Genomic DNA, 13,197 nt, shown 5'->3' with positions numbered 1-13,197 from the left:
TGCCTTAGCGCGGTATCGATGTGAAAGAAAGGGAAGCAAAGGTTTGATTTATTTTTTGTTAATACTGTTATAAATCGTATTTTGTCGGCTGTTATGATCATTGATTGTGTAGAATTGATTGAAATAAAGTTGGTTAGAAAAAAAAAATTTAATTGAATTTATTACAATTTATTTTAATTTTATTAAAAACGAAATAATTTAATTTAATTTTATTTTATTTTATTCAATTTAATTTAATTGCACTTTATTTCAATTCATTTCATTCAATATCACGCGCCGCAATAACGCGCGCGCATAAATACGCACGCATGCAACCGCACGCAACAGCTGATCGAACGTATGCCACCACAACGCGACAACGTCAAGGTCAACAGCTGTTGGTACCGCGCGCGATCCGTTTGCCTTAGCGCGGTATCGATGTGAAAGAAAGGGAAGCAAAGGTTTGATTCATTTTTTGTTAATACTGTTATAAATCGTATTTTGTCGGCTGTTAAGATCATTGATTGTGTAGAATTGATTGAAATGAAGTTGGAAGGAAAAAAAATAATTTAATTTAATTGATTACAATTTATTTTAATTTTATTAAAAATGAAACAATTTATTTTAATTTAAAATAATTTAATTTAATTTAATTGAAGTATATTTCAATTCATTTCATTTAATTCAATATCACGCGCCGCAATAACGCGCGCGCATAAATACGCACGCATGCAACCGCACGCAACAGCTGATCGAACGTATGCCACCACAACGCGACACCGTCAACAGCTGTTGGTATCGTGCGCGCTCCGTTTGCCTTAGCGTGGTATCGATGTGAACCGTGCCGCGGTCGAGGTTGAAATGAGCTCGTCCAGGTGGGTTTCCCCCACTCTCGCGTTTTCTCCCGCGCACTAATTGGTCGAAGCGTTCCCATACCGAAGAGAGGGAATGGCAAATGTTGGCTGAATTGTAAATGGTATGTCTGAAATCGGATATCCGCTTTAATAGCAATTAATATTTATTTTATTTAAAATTAATTACACTAAATTAAATTAATTTCACTGCAATGCACATAAGTTAGGTTAAATAGAATGTATGAAGGTGGTTTGAAATTATTTAATGTAAAATGTTAATAAATGTATTCAGTTATTTAATTAATTATTGGAATAATAGTGAAGTGTATTAAATTGCATAAAATGAAATAATTGTTTAAATTTATTTATTCAATTAAGTGTTATGAAATGTGAAGAATGTAGGGTAATTTATATTGCTTTTATAATTTATTAAAAACTTAATGTAAATTTATTTAATTAAATTCAATGTAATGCAATGTAATTAAATTTCAATATATTTAATTTAATTTAATTTAGTTTAATTTTATTTCAATTTATTTTAATTAACTTTAATTTAATTGAATTTAATTTAATGTAATTATACTTTTATTAAATTTAATTTTAATTTAATTTAATTAAATATAATTGAATTTATTTGAATTTAATTCAATTTATTTTAATTCAATGTTATTTAATTTAATTAAATTTAATATAATTTAATTCAATTCCATAAGATTTCATTTCATGTCATTTCATGTCATTTCATGCACAGCAATATCGCGCGCTCGCGCATGCGCATGCGCACTCGCACAGCTGATCGATCGTATACCACCCCCACCGAAAATAAACATCACCGGCAACCGTCTCTTTTTTATCGTGCGCGCTCCTTCCCGCCTTAGCGCGGTATCGATGTGAACCGTACCACGGTCGAGGTTGAAATGAGCTCGTCCAGGTGGGTTTCCCCCACTCTCGCGCATGCGCATGCGCACTCGCACAGCTGATCGATCGTATGCCACCCCCACCGAAAATAAACAACACCGGCAACCGGCTCTTTCTTATCGTGCGCGCTCCTTCCCGCCTTAGCGCGGTATCGATGTGAACCGTACCACGGTCGAGGTTGAAATGAGCTCGTCCAGGTGGGTTTCCCCCACTCTCGCGCATGCGCATGCGCACTCGCACAGCTGATCGAACGTATGGCACCCCCACCGAAAATAAACATCACCGGCAACCGTCTCTTTTTTATCTTGCGCGCTCCTTCCCGCGTTAGCGCGGTATCGATGTGAACCGTACCACGGTCGAGGTTGAAATGAGCTCGTCCAGGTGGGTTTCCCCCACTCTCGCGCACGCGGTCGCGCGCTGGTTCAAGATTGGCCCGTTCCGTACCGTACTAATACATGCTCATAAAAAGCGTCAAACCCGTTTCTCGCTTTGCACGCAACGTGCACAAAGCGGAGAACGGGTTCGACACCACCGGCCCTCGTGTAGCGATAGGAAAACGTTTACCGGTGTTTGTAAATATGCTCATTTTTTGCCGGATTTGAGCGTTCTGATTGGTTTGTAACGCTAGTATGGAAACGTAAACGCCCAGCGTGACGATTCGAGCGGGATGAAGCGATCTGAAACGCCAGGCGCGGGAACGGCTCATCCGAAAAGCGTTACATTAACGAAAATATATATTATGACTAGCTTAAACTCCGGGCCCGGTAGATTACAGGGCTACGCACGATAAGGGGATGTAAGAAGATAGGGGATGTAAGAAGATAGGGGATGTGAGAAGATAGGGGATGTAAGAAGATAGGGGATGTAAGAAGATAGGGGATGTGAGAAGATAGGGGGTGTGAGAAGATAGGGGGAGTAAGAAGATACTTTGACTACAAACATCTCGTTTCTACTAACATTGACCAAAAACATCAACTTTGACTACAAACTTCGAGTTTCCACCAACTTTGACCAAAAACATCAACTTTGACCGAAATCGATGGTTTTGTAGCAACTTCGACTGTATTGAGTCATTTTCAACCAACATTGAACAAAATCATCAAAATTGACCAAAGTCATCAACATTGACCAAAATCGATGGTTTTGTACCAACTTCGACTGTATTGTGTCATTGTTAACCAACCTTGACCAAAATCATCAACATTGACCAAAATCGATGGTTTTGTACCAACTTCGACTGTGTTGTGTCATTGTTAACCAACATTGATGAAAACCATCAATTTTGGCTACATACATCTAGTTTCTACCAACTTTGACCAAAACCATCAATTTTGACTACAAACATCTAGTTTCTACCAACATTGATGAAAACCATCAATTTTGACTACATACATCTAGTTTCTACCAACATTGATGAAAACCATCAATTTTAACTACATACATCTAGTTTCTACCAACGTTGATGAAAACCATCAATTTTGACTACAAACATCTAGTTTCTACCAACTTTGACCAAAACCATCAATTTTGACTACATACATCTAGTTTCTACCAACATTGATGAAAACCATCAATTTTGACTACAAACATCTAGTTTCTACCAACATTGATGAAAACCATCAATTTTGGCTACAAACATCTAGTTTCTACCAACTTTGGCTACAAACATCTAGTTTCTACTAACTTTGACCAAAAACATCAACTTTGGCTACAAACATCCATTTTCTATCAACTTTGACCAAAAACACCAACTTTGGCTACAAACATCCATTTTCTACTAACTTTGACCAAAAACACCAACTTTGGCTACAAACATCCATTTTCTACCAACTTTGACCAAAAACACCAACTTTGGTTACAAACATCTAGTTTCTACTAACTTTGACCAAAAACACCAACTTTGGCTACAATCATCTAGTTTCTACCAACTTTGACCAAAAACACCAACTTTGGCTACAAACATCTAGTTTCTACCAACTTTGACCAAAAACACCAACTTTGGCTACAAACATCTAGTTTCTACCAACTTTGACCAAAAACACCAACTTTGGCTACAAACATCCATTTTCTACCAACTTTGACCAAAAACACCAACTTTGGCTACAAACATCTAGTTTCTACTAACTTTGACCAAAAACACCAACTTTGGCTACAATCATCTAGTTTCTACCAACTTTGACCAAAAACACCAACTTTGGCTACAAACATCCATTTTCTACCAACTTTGACCAAAAACACCAACTTTGGCTACAAACATCTAGTTTCTACCAACTTTGACCAAAAACACCAACTTTGGCTACAAACATCTAGTTTCTACTAACTTTGACCAAAAACACCAACTTTGGCTACAATCATCTAGTTTCTACCAACTTTGACTAAAAACACCAACTTTGGCTACAAACATCTAGTTTCTACCAACTTTGACCAAAAACACCAACTTTGGCTACAAACATCTAGTTTCTACCAACTTTGACCAAAAACACCAACTTTGGCTACAAACATCTAGTTTCTACCAACTTTGACCAAAAACACCAACTTTGGCTACAAACATCTAGTTTCTACCAACTTTAACCAAAAACACCAAGTTTGGCTACAAACATCCATTTCCTACCAACTTTGACCAAAACCACCAACTTTGGCTACAAACATCCATTTTCTACCAACTTTGACCAAAAACACCAACTTTGGCTACAAACATCTAGTTTCTACCAACTTTGACCAAAAACACCAACTTTGGCTACATACATCTTGTTTCTACCAACTTTGACCAAAAACACCAACTTTGGCTACAAACATCTAGTTTCTACCAACTTTGACCAAAAACACCAACTTTGGCTACAAACATCCATTTTCTACCAACTTTGACCAAAAACACCAACTTTGGCTACAAACATCCATTTTCTACTAACTTTGACCAAAAACACCAACTTTGGCTACAAACATCTAGTTTCTACCAACTTTAACCAAAAACACCAACTTTGGCTACAAACATCCATTTTCTACCAACTTTGACCAAAAACACCAACTTTGGCTACAAATATCCATTTTCTACTAACTTTGACCAAAAACACCAACTTTGGCTACAAACATCTTGTTTCTACCAACTTTGACCAAAAACACCAACTTTGGCTACAAACATCTAGTTTCTACCAACTTTAACCAAAAACACCAACTTTGGCTACAAACATCTAGTTTCTACCAACTTTGACCAAAAACACCAACTTTGGCTACAAACATCTAGTTTCTACCAACTTTGACCAAAAACACCAACTTTGGCTACAAACATCCATTTTCTACTAACTTTGACCAAAAACACCAACTTTGGCTACAAACATCCATTTTCTACCAACTTTGACCAAAAACACCAACTTTGGCTACAAACATCTAGTTTCTACTAACATTGACCAAAACCATCAACTTTGGTCACAAACATCTAGTTTCTACTAACTTTGACCAAAACCATCAGCTACATCCGCGTATGTAGAATGTGTGCGAGAATGTGTGCGATGCTATTGGCCGCAAACAATGTTCCTCTCTGTTTGCCACAACATTTTTTACTATTTCCAATGTTTTTACCTGCATTGGAACAGGTGGTTGAAAATGTTATGCACAGGTATTTTTATATCCGAAAAATAATCTGTTCAGTGCCCTTCTTCAAAAGAACGAATTGATGGACAAATTGAAATACATCTGAGCACATCGACGTAAAACAACTTATGGTAGCTAATGAACGGATCTATCCAAATCTCTGTTACAATTGAAGATCCATTGGAAACTGACCGAGTTATGGCAGGTGACAGAAAAAGCTTAGGTCGCGAATAACTTTTTTGTCCGACATCGGAGCACATGGTCGTGTAAGACTTTTAGCTTGCATTCATTGAGATCTATCCAAATCACAAAGAAAATCCAAAATCGGTTGATAAATGACTGAGATATGGGCAAAAAAGAGAAGTTGAAATGCGAACCGCGAGAAATCAGCCTGAAGGTAGGCAATTCGTATAAGCCATTCAATGAATTAGAAGTTACTTTTTCGAATAACATTTGACACGGACAACTTAGCACATCGGCGTAGAATAACTTTTGGTAGCTTATGAGAAGATCTATCCATATCTGTGTTACAATTGAAGATCCATTGGAAACTGACCGAGTTATGGCAGGTGACAGAAAAAGCTTAGGTCGCGAATAACTTTTTTGTCCGACATCGGAGCACATGGTCGTGTAAGACTTTTAGCTTGCATTCATTGAGATCTATCCAAATCACAAAGAAAATCCGAAATCGGTTGATAAATGACTGAGATATGGGCAAAAAAGAGAAGTTGAAATGCGAACCGCGAGAAATCAGCCTGAAGGTAGGCAATTCGTATAAGCCATTCAATGAATTAGAAGTTACTTTTTCGAATAACATTTGACACGGACAACTTAGCACATCGGCGTAGAATAACTTTTGGTAGCTTATGAGAAGATCTATCCATATCTGTGTTACAATTGAAGATCCATTGGAAACTGACCGAGTTACGGCAGGTGACAGAAAAAGCTTAGGTCGCGAATAACTTTTTTGTCCGACATCGGAGCACATGGCCGTGTACACTTTTAGCTTGCATTCATTGAGATCTATCCAAATCACAAAAAAAAATCCAAAATCGGTTGATAAATGACTGAGATATGGGCAAAAAAGAGAAGTTGAAATGCGAACCGCGAGAAAACAGCCTGAAGGTAGCCAATTCGTATAAGCCATTCAATGAATTAGAAGTTACTTTTTCGAATAACTTTTTCCACAGACATCTGAGCACATCGACGTTGAACAACTTATGGTAGCTAATGAGCAGATCTATCCAAATCTGTGTTACAATTGAAGATCCATTGGAAACTGACCGAGTTATAAGCATCCAAAGTGGCAAAATGAGAAATTTTTGTTTGAAAAACCAAGAAAAATTTAAGTCTTTGTATCTCGAATAACATTTGACACAAACAACTTAGCACATCGGCGTAGAATAACTTTTGGTAGCTTATGAAAAGATCTATCCATATCTGTGTTACAATTGAAGATCCATTGGAAACTGACCGAGTTATAAGCATCCAAAGTGGCAAAATGAGAAATTTTTTTTGGAAAAACCGAGAAAATTTTAAGTCTTTGTATCTCGAAAAACATTTGACACACACAACTTAGCGCATCGGCGTAGAATAACTTTTTGTAGCTTATGAGAAGATCTATCCATATCTGTGTTACAATTGAAGATCCATTGGAAACTTACCGAGTTATAAGCATCCAAAGTGGCAAAATGAGAAATTTTTTTTGGAAAAACCGAGAAAATTTTAAGTCTTTGTATCTCGAATAACATTTGACACAGACAACTTAGCACATCGGCATAGAATAACTTTTGGTAGCTTATGAGAAGATCTATCCATATCTGTGTTACAATTGAAGATCCATTGGAAACTGACCGAGTTATAAGCATCCAAAGTGACAAAATGAGTATTCACGAAAGCGCCTCGCGCACTTGGTCGGGTTTTTGGTCCAACTTGCACCATTTTTGGCCCGTATTTGCCCCATAGCTCCGCCGGTATCCAAGATATCGCCACACTTTTTTCTGGCCATAGCTAGATGGCACTTGTGGCTAGATTTCTTCCATGCACCACGAAAGCGCCTCGCGCACTTGGTCGGGATTTTGGTCCAACTTGCACCATTTTTGGCCCGTATTTGCCCCATAGCTCCGCCGGTATCCAAGATATCGCCACACTTTCTTCTGGTCATGGCTAGATGGCACTTGTGGCTAGATTTCTTCCATGCACCACTAATCGCTACCATGTCTGTGGCCGGAGCTATTCGACGAACAACCATCGCATTTACCTAGGTACTTTCTCGGGTTTTTGGTCCAACTTGCACCATTTTTGGCCCGTATTTGCCCCATAGCTCCGCCGGTATCCAATATATCGCCACACTTTTTTCTGGCCATGGCTAGACGGCACTTGTGGCTAGATTTCTTCCATACATCACTAATCGCTACCATGTCTGTGGCCGGAGCTATTCGACGAACAACCATCGCATTTACCTAGGTACTTTTTCGGGTTTTTGGTCTAACTTGCACCATTTTTGGCCCGTATTTGCCCCATAGCTCCGCCGGTATCCAAGATATCGCCACACTTTCTTCTGGCCATAGCTAGATGGCACTTGTGGCTAGATTTCTTCCATGCACTACTAATCGCTACCATGTCTGTGGCCGGAGCTATTCACGAAAGCGCCTCGCGCACTTGGTCGGGATTTTGGTCCAACTTGCACCATTTTTGGCCCGTATTTGCCCCATAGCTCCGCCGGTATCCAAGATATCGCCACACTTTCTTCTGGTCATGGCTAGATGGCACTTGTGGCTAGATTTCTTCCATGCACCACTAATCGCTACCATGTCTGTGGCCGGAGCTATTCGACGAACAACCATCGCATTTACCTAGGTACTTTCTCGGGTTTTTGGTCCAACTTGCACCATTTTTGGCCCGTATTTGCCCCATAGCTCCGCCGGTATCCAATATATCGCCACACTTTCTTCTGGCCATGGCTAGACGGCACTTGTGGCTAGATTTCTTCCATACATCACTAATCGCTACCATGTCTGTGGCCGGAGCTATTCGACGAACAACCATCGCATTTACCTAGGTACTTTTTCGGGTTTTTGGTCTAACTTGCACCATTTTTGGCCCGTATTTGCCCCATAGCTCCGCCGGTATCCAAGATATCGCCACACTTTCTTCTGGCCATGGCTAGATGGCACTTGTGGCTAGATTTCTTCCATGCACTACTAATCGCTACCATGTCTGTGGCCGGAGCTATTCACGAAAGCGCCTCGCGCATTTGGTCGGGTTTTTGGTCTAACTTGCACCATTTTTGGCCCGTATTTGCCCCATAGCTCCGCCGGTATCCAAGATATCGCCACACTTTCTTCTGGCCATGGCTAGATGGCACTTGTGGCTAGATTTCTTCCATGCACTACTAATCGCTACCATGTCTGTGGCCGGAGCTATTCGACGAACAACCATCGCATTTACCTAGGTACTTTTTCGGGTTTTTGGTCTAACTTGCACCATTTTTGGCCCGTATTTGCCCCATAGCTCCGCCGGTATCCAAGATATCGCCACACTTTTTTCTGTCCATGGCTAGACGGCACTTGTGGCTAGATTTCTTCCATGCACCACTAATCGCTACCATGTCTGTGGCCGGAGCTATTCACGAAAGCGCCTCGCGCACTTGGTCGGGTTTTTGGTCCAACTTGCACCATTTTTGGCCCGTATTTGCCCCATAGCTCCGCCGGTATCCAAGATATCGCCACACTTTCTTCTGGCCATGGCTAGATGGCACTTGTGGCTAGATTTCTTCCATGCACTACTAATCGCTACCATGTCTGTGGCCGGAGCTATTCACGAAAGCGCCTCGCGCATTTGGTCGGGTTTTTGGTCCAACTTGCACCATTTTTGGCCCGTATTTGCCCCATAGCTCCGCCGGTATCCAAGATATCGCCACACTTTCTTCTGGCCATGGCTAGATGGCACTTGTGGCTAGATTTCTTCCATGCACTACTAATCGCTACCATGTCTGTGGCCGGAGCTATTCGACGAACAACCATCGCATTTACCTAGGTACTTTTTCGGGTTTTTGGTCTAACTTGCACCATTTTTGGCCCGTATTTGCCCCATAGCTCCGCCGGTATCCAAGATATCGCCACACTTTTTTCTGTCCATGGCTAGACGGCACTTGTGGCTAGATTTCTTCCATGCACCACTAATCGCTACCATGTCTGTGGCCGGAGCTATTCACGAAAGCGCCTCGCGCACTTGGTCGGGTTTTTGGTCCAACTTGCACCATTTTTGGCCCGTATTTGCCCCATAGCTCCGCCGGTATCCAAGATATCGCCACACTTTCTTCTGGCCATGGCTAGATGGCACTTGTGGCTAGATTTCTTCCATGCACCACTAATCGCTACCATGTCTGTGGCCGGAGCTATTCACGAAAGCGCCTCGCGCACTTGGTCGGGTTTTTGGTCCAACTTGCACCAATTTTGGCCCGTATTTGCCCCATAGCTCCGCCGGTATCCAAGATATCGCCACACTTTCTTCTGGCCATGGCTAGATGGCACTTGTGGCTAGATTTCTTCCAAGCACCACTAATCGCTACCATGTCTGTGGCCGGAGCTATTCGACGAACAACCATCGCATTTACCTAGGTACTTTTTCGGGTTTTTGGTCTAACTTGCACCATTTTTGGCCCGTATTTGCCCCATAGCTCCGCCGGTATCCAAGATATCGCCACACTTTTTTCTGTCCATGGCTAGACGGCACTTGTGGCTAGATTTCTTCCATACATCACTAATCGCTACCATGTCTGTGGCCGGAGCTATTCACGAAAGCGCCTCGCGCACTTGGTCGGGTTTTTGGTCCAACTTGCACCATTTTTGGCCCGTATTTGCCCCATAGCTCCGCCGGTATCCAAGATATCGCCACACTTTCTTCTGGCCATGGCTAGATGGCACTTGTGGCTAGATTTCTTCCATGCACCACTAATCGCTACCATGTCTGTGGCCGGAGCTATTCGACGAACAACCATCGCATTTACCTAGGTACTTTTTCGGGTTTTTGGTCCAACTTGCACCATTTTTAGCTTATAAGCTTATGAGAAGATCTATCCATATCTGTGTTACAATTGAAGATCAATTGGAAACTGACCGAGTTATAAGCATGCAAAGTGGCAAAATGAGAAATTTTTTTTTTTTGAAAAACCGAGAAAATTTTAAGTCTTTGTATCTCGAATAACATTTGACACAGACAACTTAGCACATCGGCGTAGAATAACTTTTGGTAGTTTATAAGCAGATCTATCCATATCTGTTTTACAATTGAAGATCCATTGGAAACTGACCGAGTTATAAGCATGCAAGTGACAAAATGAGGATTTTTTTGTAAAAATCGAGAAAATCTTTTATAAAAGAAAAAATAAGAATCGAGAAAATAAGATTTTAAAAACATTAAATGTACTGGAAAGAAGTTTTCATTCCTACCGACAACAATTAAAGCGCAGCGGAATATAATTCGTTTATTTCTTTCATCACATTGCTTACATTTGGACCCAATCGGCTCAATCGTCCTTCACTTGCTTGGTATGTGATAATATGTGTAATTATCATGCACATTAACGATATCGTACACCGGAACGTTCCGGTGTAAAATACAATTCAATTTTAATGCCATGCGGAAAATGTGCCGAACTTGTCCGCTACACCTAATGAAAGCTTTATATTGTACCCAAACGAAAGCTTTACATCAAAAGCTCTGTGATGCGAGAGCTTTTCCATATGCATTGGAACCATTTGGAAAGCTTTACCGCCATTTGCATTGGGTGTGTAGTAAAAGTGATGTCAGTAAAAATGTCATCGCAGATTCATAACGTAATAATGTCGAATTATGCTTATATTTTCGGCTCAACTGTCATTTATTGGGTTTGTTGACAATAATATATGCAATTGTGTGTGCACATAAATTTTTTTACCCATACGCGGAACCTTCCGGCGTAAATTGCAATTCAATTTAAGCCAATGTTTTAAATTGCATTTTGATTTCATCTTCATTACAGTATTCTACTTATTATGTGTGGAAGTGTGTGATACAATTAAATATACATTTAACAAATCGTGAAGTTTTCTGCAAGAATATGTGCAAAACTGTTTGTAATGGCAACCGTTCAAAATATGGGCGTGCGGTTTTTTTTTATTTAATTACATTAAATTGTATTTTATCAAATGAGTCCATTCAGGTGTTCCACCACTCTCTGTTGCTCTCTCGCACTGATTGATCGAATCGTTCCCATGCGAAAGAATGGGAAGAAAAGGTTTGATTTAATTTTTGTTAGTACTGTTTTAAATCGGATTTTGGTCGGCTGTTATAATCATTGATTGTGGAAAATTGGTTGAAATAAAGTTTGATAGAAAAGAAATAATTTAATTTAATTTATTATAATTTAATTTATGATAAATTAATTTATTTTATTTTAATTTAATTTAATTTAATTCCATAACATTTCATTTCATTTCATATCATTTCATATCATTTCATATCATTTCATATCATTTCATATCATTTCATATCATTTCATATCATTTCATATCATTTCATATCATTTCATATCATTTCATATCATTTCATATCATTTCATATCATTTCATGTCATTTCATGTCATTTCTTGTCGTTTCATGTTGTTTCATGTCATTTCATGTCATTTCATGCACAGCAATATCGCGCGCGCGCAAGCATGCTCACTCCCACAGCAACAGCTAATCGAACATATGGCACCACCCCCACCCACAAAAAAACACACCGGCAACAGCTGTTGATACGGTGCGCGCTCCGTTTGCCTTAGCGCGGTATCGATGTGAAAAAAAGGGAAGCAAAGGTTTGATTTATTTTTTGTTAATACTGTTATAAATCGGATTTTGGTCGGTTGTTATGATCATTGGTTGTGTAGAATTGATTGAAATAAAGTTTGTTAGAAAAAAAATAATTTAATTTAATTTATTACAATTTATTTTAATTTTATTAAAAACGAAATAATTTAATTTAATTTAATTTTATTTTATTCAATTTAATTTAATTGCACTTTATTTCAATTCATTTCATTCAATATCACGCGCCGCAATAACGCGCGCGCATAAATACGCACGCATGCAACCGCACGCAACAGCTGATCGAACATATGGCACAACCCCCACCCACAAAAAAAAACACCGGCAACAGCTGTTGGTACCGTGCGCGCTCCGTTTGCCTTAGCGCGGTATCGATGTGAAAAAAAGGAAAGCAAAGGTTTGATTTATTTTTTGTTAATACTGATATAAATCGGATTTTATTCGGCTGTTATGATCATTGATTGTGTAGAATTGATTGAAATAAAGTTTGTTAGAAATAAAATAATTTAATTTAATTTATTACAATTAATTTTCATTTTATTAAAAATGAAATAATTTAGATTAATTTAATAGAATTGAATGTAATTTAATTGCACTTTATGTCAATTCATTTCATTTCATTCAATACCACGCGCCGCAATAACGCGCGCGCATAAATACGCACGCATGCAACCGCACGCAACAGCTGATCGAACGTATGCCACCCACCCCCACCCACAAAAAAACAACACCGGCAACAGCTGTTGATACGGTGCGCGATCCGTTTGCCTTAGCGCAGTATCGATGTGAAAGAAAGGAAAGCAAAGGTTTGATTTATTTTTTGTTAATACTGATATAAATCGGATTTTATTCGGGTGTTATGATCATTGATTGTGTAGAATTGATTGAAATGAAGTTGAATAGAAAAAAAATAATTTAATTTAATTTATTATAATTTATTTTAATTTCCTTAAGAATGAAATAATTTAATTTAATTTAATAGAATTTAATTTAATTTAATTGCACT

General features: G+C 39.1%; 1 protein-coding gene and 3 long non-coding RNA genes across 5 annotated transcripts in view; 2 read left to right on the top strand and 2 right to left on the bottom strand.

Moving 5' to 3' along the window:
* LOC125773559 (uncharacterized) overlaps positions 1–5,434 on the bottom strand; it is a 32,820-nt gene extending 27,386 nt beyond the window's left edge. The window contains exon 1 of the mRNA XM_049444402.1: positions 5,328–5,434. The gene's annotated coding sequence lies outside the window, so the exon portion shown is untranslated. The remainder of the gene's footprint in view (positions 1–5,327) is intronic.
* The window catches only part of LOC125773564 (uncharacterized), a 57,592-nt gene extending 46,078 nt beyond the window's left edge, over positions 1–11,514 (bottom strand). The window contains exon 1 of the long non-coding RNA XR_007420212.1: positions 11,294–11,514. This is a non-coding gene — a long non-coding RNA (uncharacterized LOC125773564). The remainder of the gene's footprint in view (positions 1–11,293) is intronic.
* LOC125773561 (uncharacterized) overlaps positions 1–12,576 on the top strand; it is an 80,018-nt gene extending 67,442 nt beyond the window's left edge. The window contains exon 3 of one of the 2 annotated variants that reach the window (XR_007420206.1): positions 12,182–12,576. This is a non-coding gene — a long non-coding RNA (uncharacterized LOC125773561). Of the gene's footprint in view, positions 1–440; positions 472–12,181 lie in introns of those variants that run through there. The other variant, XR_007420209.1, reaches the window with a different exon arrangement.
* LOC125773565 (uncharacterized) lies at positions 5,673–7,590 on the top strand. Its single transcript, XR_007420214.1, has 2 exons — positions 5,673–5,736; positions 6,465–7,590. It is a non-coding gene; the product is annotated as an uncharacterized LOC125773565 (long non-coding RNA).
* Positions 12,577–13,197: the final 621 nt, after the last annotated feature.

The sequence above is a fragment of the Anopheles funestus genome, assembly GCF_943734845.2.
Source record: "Anopheles funestus chromosome X unlocalized genomic scaffold, idAnoFuneDA-416_04 X_unloc_4, whole genome shotgun sequence".
NCBI lineage: Eukaryota > Metazoa > Arthropoda > Insecta > Diptera > Culicidae > Anopheles > Anopheles funestus.
This window is presented reverse-complemented; position numbering and strand designations above follow the sequence as displayed.